Here is a 7077-nt window from a genome sequence, read left to right on the forward strand (position 1 = left end):
GTTGGTCTTATGGCTGAGGAAGTGTTTCAGAAAGAAAGATTTGGTCATCTCCTCCCATGTTCCAATCGACCTAGGCCTCAAAGAGTATAACCAGCTTTTGGCTTTGTCCTTAAAGGAGAAAGGGAAGAACTTCAGTCGCACAGCATCAGCATTTTCGGCTCGGTTATAGAACGTGGCTACTACCTCCTCGATTCTCTAATATGCACGTATGGGCTTTCGTTTTCCATTCCATGAAATGTGGGCAAGAGTTGAATCATGGCAGGTTTAAAGTCTAATGCGGGCATATTAGGAGGGAAGATAATGCATGAAGGCATGGAAGTGCGAGTAGGATGGAGGTAGTCATTGAGAGTTCTTGGTTGGATTTCATCATTGCGAGCCATTGCGAATGGGTTATTATCAGCGAAAGTTTGTGGAGAAGCAGGATTGGTGGAAGGAGTTCCGGTAGGAGTGGCAGATGAATTGGAAGAAGTGTCACTGGAAGTTTCGTGATGATTCATCCACCCTCAGAAATTAGAATTAGATTTATTTTATGCCTTTTTTTTTTTTTGCTTTTTTGATTTTTTTTTGTTAAACTTGTTCCCAAGTAGATTTGGAGGTTTTCGGGTGATCTCCAATGCCTTACTAGAACTCCCCGAGGTTACTAAGTAAGTATGGTGGATCACAAGTCAACCTTTTCGACCAAACAACCTTTAAGCAGAGTGAAGTTGCTTATTTTGACAAAACAAGCTTGGTTTTCTAATAGTAATAAGTTCACACTACAAGAAAAACTGCTTTTAATAACACCGAAAATATGTTATCAAAACATACGATAACACTTTCTGATGTGTTAAGACCGACTATGTTATTGTAGGTCAGGGTACTTTACATAACACTTTATCAGTGTTATACAGATGTGTTATTGTACTGTCAACGATAACACAATTTCTGTGTTATTTTAATATATAGATAAGTGTTGAATTATATTATTTATAGTCGATTATATAACACTTTTTTTGTGTTATACTACACTTTAGTATAACACTTTTTTTTGTGTTATACTATACTTTAGTATAACACATTATTTGTGTTATACTACACTTTAGTATAACACATGTGTTATATTAGCTTAGAGAAACATAATCTTTTTTTACTTACACAAAACTAGAAAAACAAATATGAAAGTTGAAGCCAAATAAGGTAACATAAATAGAATTTTTTTTTTTGATAAGAAAAAGAAATTTATTCCACCAAAATCAAGCCAATTTACAAACTACCAGTTCTGGAAACCAGAAAAAACAATTACATCATCTGAAAAAGAGTAATCAATCTCTTCTCTCTAGCCTTGAGTTTGGAGCTACTAAGATCAGTTAATTTGGTTTTAATACCCCAGAGAATCAAGCGACTTAGCTTCAAAACAGAACAAGAGTAAGCCTAAAAAATACACCAATTCCTGTTAGTCCAGTTATAATATACTGATGCAGCAAGCAGAGCAGCATTGATCTTCTGTAAAATGCCCTTTGGTCTTCCTTCCATCCAAACTTGCCACTCTGAATAAGAAAAAGGCCAAAGCTGAAGCCCCAATCTGGTTTGGACTTCACACAGAACTTGCTGAGAAAAAGGACACTTGAAAAATAAATGATCATGTGATTCATGGTCTAATTCGCAGACAGGACAAAGACAAGTCTCAAGCTGAATATGACACTTAAGTAAGTTGTCACGAGTGAGGAGGTGACCTAGCACTGCTTGCCAGAGAATAAACCTATGCTTCGGAATAGACAACTTACACCAAACCACTTTGTCAAAATGAATCTGCTCTTTGTGTACTAGATGCTCATACAGACTAGACAAGTTCAGCTTCTCCTTGGTCATCGCAGCCTGTAGCATATCATAAGTGAAAATATCTCTCAGCTTGATGAGATTCTGCCAGTACCAGCTAACTTCATATTGTAATTGATAAGACCAGAAATTCTGCCCCTTGAGATAAACACTAGCTATCCATTTGACCCAAAGGGAATCCTGTTTAGAAGCAATAGCCCAGATGTACTTAGCCATCAGAACAATATTCCATTTATAACCTTCTTTAAATCCAATCCCACCTAAGTATTTAGGTAAGCACACCTGGTCCCAAGAGGACATATGGACTTTACTTCGGTTTCCCCTAGCTCCCCACAGAAAGTTCCTACACAATCTATCTATTTCCTGGATAACTTTTTTAGGGAGTAAAAATATACTCATCCAATAAGTCCTAATACCCAGCAAAACAGAATGTATGAGTTGAGATCTCCCAGCAAACGAGAGATGTCTACTAGACCACGAATGCAACCTGCTTTGAACTTTCTTAATAATTAGCCCACAGTCCTCAGCCCTCCATTTAGTTGGTCTAAGATAAAGGCCCAGATATTTCAGAGGAAAATAACCTTCTTCAATCTCCAAGCTAGCTAGAATTTTCCTCCTTTCCTCCAAATGAACTCCACCAAAATAAATATGTGACTTAGACATGTTCATAACCAGACCAGACATTTTACTGAAGCTACGAAATCCATCCATCAGAATCTTAATTGAAGTATGTGAACCTTTACAAAAGAGCAAAAGGTCATCTGCGAAGCAAAGATTAACAAGATTCAATTGCTTACAAAGAGGGTGAAATCTGAATTCCTTTTGCTGGGAAGCTAACAGTAATAACCGAGTGAGATACTCCATTATCAAAACAAAGAGAAGAGGGGATATTGGGTCTCCTTGTCGCAGCCCTTTCTTCCCACTAAAAGCACCATGAATTCTTCCATTCAAAACCAAGGAGTAAGAAACTCCTTTCAAACAGACCATTATCCATCTTATAAATCTACTAGGAAAACAATAAGCATTGAGAAGATCCTCTAAGAAATACCAATCCATTGAATCATATGCTTTGCTAAGATCTAACTTAACCAAACATCTATTCGATATGCTCTTCCTAGAATAACCCTTGAGAATATCTTGAAGGATGAATATATTATGGGCCATCGATCTGTTTTTGATAAAAGCACCCTGATTTTGGTGAGTAAGAAAGGGCAGTACAGTAGCTAACCTCACACAAAGCATCTTAGAGATACACTTGTATAAGGTATTACAACAAGCTATTGGTCTGTAGTCAATAGCAGTAAAAGGAGAATCTGTTTTAGGCACAAGAGCAATGACTGATCTGTTGAGGGATTTAGGCAGCTTACAGGAATCAAAGAAATCCAAAACAGCAGATGCTATCTCAACGCCCAAATCTTTCCACATATACTTGAAAAAACCCGAGCCAAACCCGTCCAGACCAGGAATCTTAACAGAATGAATGCTAAACATTGCCTCTTTAACATCTTTCTTCGAAAAGGGCCTAACTAAACTGAGTTGCTGATCAATGCTTAAGGTTTTACCAACGTTTATCACATCCAGCTGAATCCTAGCAGTAACTGTACTAGAACTACCCAGAAATCCTTCAAAATGGTTAACAAAATGTTTAATCACATCCTCATAACAATCAACTAACTGTCCATGGTCATTGACAAAAGCAGTAATCCGATTAGAAGCAAACCTCTGTTTTAAGGTTGCATAGAAGAAAGCACTGTTGTCATCTCCATATCTCAACCAAGTGACTTTACTCCGTTTTCTGAGAAAGCTCTCATGCATTTTTGCACAGAGAATAAACTCAGAACATGCTTCTTGCTCTGCTCTATGAAGTTCTTCAGACTGAGGCTGCTGCTGAAGAACAAACTGAGTTTGTTGGTATTTTTCCTTGGCTGCAAGAAATTTTCCTGGTATATCCCCAATTGTTGTCTTATTAAACTGAACCAAAATAGACTTTAAATTAGTCAATTTCTGACTAATTCCTTTCAAACCAGAACAGACCCCAGTAGTACCCCAACTGTTCAGGACAGTCTCCCTAAACTTCTCATGTTTTGTCCACATATTGAAAAATTTGAACGGTTTCAGCCCTGTAACCTGACCAAGAACAGGTTTAATAACATAGTAACAATGGTCAGAGATTACATCCCAGTTGAATTGAGCTTCTGAGTAAGGAAAAACATCAGTCCAAGCTTCATTACTGAAGACTCTATCCAATTTGGAAAAAATTCTAGAACCCTCCTTCTGCTTATTGGACCAGGTGAATTGAGTACCAATTCTACGAATTTCTGTCATCAAGCAATTAGCTCTCCAATTACAAGCATCTTCCTTTTCTATCTCAGTGATAGGCCGACCACCTACCCTATCATCAAAATCAAAAACGACATTAAAATCACCCGCAACTAACCAAGGTTGAACTGGCAAACTCAGTGAATCTAAAGCCTGCCACAACCTCTTCCTTTCCTCTAAATGATTCCTACCATAGATTAATGTCAAGCAAAATGGGTACAAAACACCCATGATCTTCACAGTACAGTGAATAAATTGGTCTTCCACATCAATAATAGTAATTTTGAACATATCCTTTCTCCAAACCAAGAGAATTCTTCCTTCTACAATCGGAACAGATAAAAAATCCCAATCTCTGAACACAGAATTCATCATATCCTCTATTTTAGAGCCCCTAAGTTTTGTCTCAAGGAACGCCCCCAAACCTACTTTATTGAACCTACAGAAATCATGAAGGGATTTCTGCTTATTCCTATGATTCAACCCTCTAACATTCCAGCAGAGCAGATTTATTCCTTCCATCAGAAATTTTCTTAGAAATTTTACCCTGTTGCCGACCTTCCAGTTGTCCAACTTGTAAGACACTAAACTGATTGACCTTGCTAGGTTGGGATACCTCATTAACATGCTTAACACCACTAACTCTTTTAGGAGTCGTCCATACCTGGTCCAGGACTTCTTTAGATGTATTATTATCCTTCCCAACATCATCTAAAGAACTATTAGCCATCTCAGGAACTTCTGAAGTCAAGTCCAATTTAGCAGAATCTGGTTCAGCCTCTCCCTGCCTGTTATCTTCTGCCTTCTCACTAGCTTCACCTTGCGTCTTCTTTGGTTGCCACACTTCTTTCTGTTCCTTCCTACAGCTAGAAGCAGTATGTCCAAGATTTTTACAAACCGAACATTTTGTAGGCAACCATTCAAATTCAATAAGTTGCTCAACCAATTGCCCACGTTCATTCACAAAACTAATACTGTGAGGGAGCTTGTCAGAGATTTCCACATCAACAAGTACTCTAGCGAATTTCACCATTGATCGATCTTTAGTGATTTTATCAATCATCATAGGACGGCCTATGGTGCTAACAAGAGCACTCAAACATTTGGTACCCCAGTATTGGAGCCCCAAATCATGTAATCTCACCCAAACTGGGACCGATTTCACTAAACGGAATGTGTCAATATCTGTCGACCAAGGCCTAAGAATAACTGGCTTCCTATCAAAATGAATTACTCCCGATTCAAGGACCAGGTCCCTAGTCGAGATATCCCTAAACTTAACAATCGTGAACCCATCATTCATCCTAGCCACCCTTTCTATGCCAAGTTTTCCCCATATTCTTCGAATGAAACCTTCAAAAACAGCAATCGGGGGATTAGCCCCTAGAACAATGCAGACTATAGCAGTATTCCAAAAAGATGCCTGCTCTTCAACTTCCTCCAGGTCCAATTGAGCTATCGGTAACCCATCCTTGAACAAAGGTTCCTCATAGGTTAATTTCACACCATTATGCTGCGAAAAATTATCCCAAAATTGGGACCATTTGTCCTTAGCCCGATCTTGAAACGAAAGATCATCTCCTAAATTCACCTTATCAGGCTCATCCAGGTTGAAACCCTCGGTACCATTACCAGCATTAGCAGACACAAACCCATCTTCTTCGATAGTCTCAGTAAAATCAGCCATAGAATCTGCAAAGAATTCTTCACCCGTGTGCTCAACATTCAGACTCTTAGCAATCACTTTTTCACCACGCGCATCCTTCTCTGAAGATGGATCAATCCCACTCTTTGATGATGGAGTAACAGGCTTCTGAATTGCCTTCTTCTTCCTCGCCATGGAGAGAGGGAAAACAGCTCTCACGCCCTAACATAAATAGATTTTTATTAATTTCTCAAATGTAATTACAATATTTAGTCTACTAGTCTAGGCTTAAGAAATCATATTACAACATAATTTATGCCCAATTCAGATTCCTTTATCACTAAATACAAAACAAGAAATGTATACAAAAATTAGTGAAATACATTCTTCCATTCTAAAGGCCTCAACTACAAATGTTGTCAAGAATTGCTCCAAAGAAATCATCTCAATATACCTGCACATTGTAAAAAAAAAGTCATTTTATTATTAAGAACATAAGACTTAAGCTAGTTTCCACCTGTAAGCATATAAAGTTTAAATTAAATTTGTAATAACTCCAAAACTTGACGAAACAGCAGGGTATAGCAAGATGTACTACCATGCAAAATGACTGAAGCAACAAACCATGTAACTTAAAACAATAAGCTAAGAGATGAACGAAGAAAAAATTCCACTGCCAAACAGAGTACTCTATCAATACCTAAACTTAATGAAAATGAAAGAAACATTCAGCAGCATAATTCTAAAGCACAACAGAAGACTTTCTTCTTTATACCTTGACAAGGGCTGATGAAAGTCATTTTTTTGTTGGTAGTTCGTCTTCTAACATGGTCATATCAGCCTATTAAGAAAGAAAAATCTAAGCATATGAATTTCCCACAAAACAAACAGTTAAATTCAAAAATGAAAGTGAATGAGAAAATCAGAGAGGATAGAGAATGAATGAACTGAACTTTATTGAAGTGTTAAATAAAGAGAATACATCACTTATAATGAGCTAAAAATTAGAGTAAGACTAACAGATTCATAGAAAACTATAACAGAACTAGCAGCTACCACTTAATAGATAAAATTTGTAGTAATAAAAGTACTACAATCTTTCCATTAATCATTTATAGTGTGCACAAGGGAATAAAAAGCCCACCTGTTCAGATGATGTTAGAATTCCCTGTATAAAGCCCTGAAAGCATTGCTTGTCTCAACAATAAGGGCAAGCCATACATTCATAGCACTACACCAGTTCCTAATAGTCCAAACTAAAGAATTCAAAGTCTGTCACAAGTATCTATTATCGAAAA

At 37.4% G+C, this 7077-nt stretch overlaps 1 long non-coding RNA gene across 1 annotated transcript; it reads right to left on the reverse strand.

The window, feature by feature from the left end:
• Positions 1 to 6182: 6182 nt before the first annotated feature.
• LOC133828975 (uncharacterized) lies at positions 6183 to 6678 on the reverse strand. The gene is made up of 2 exons (XR_009891424.1): positions 6555 to 6678; positions 6183 to 6233 (listed from the first exon to the last, which is right to left on the reverse strand). It is a non-coding gene; the product is annotated as an uncharacterized LOC133828975 (long non-coding RNA).
• Positions 6679 to 7077: the final 399 nt, after the last annotated feature.

Source organism: Humulus lupulus, chromosome 4, assembly GCF_963169125.1.
Source record: "Humulus lupulus chromosome 4, drHumLupu1.1, whole genome shotgun sequence".
NCBI lineage: Eukaryota > Viridiplantae > Streptophyta > Magnoliopsida > Rosales > Cannabaceae > Humulus > Humulus lupulus.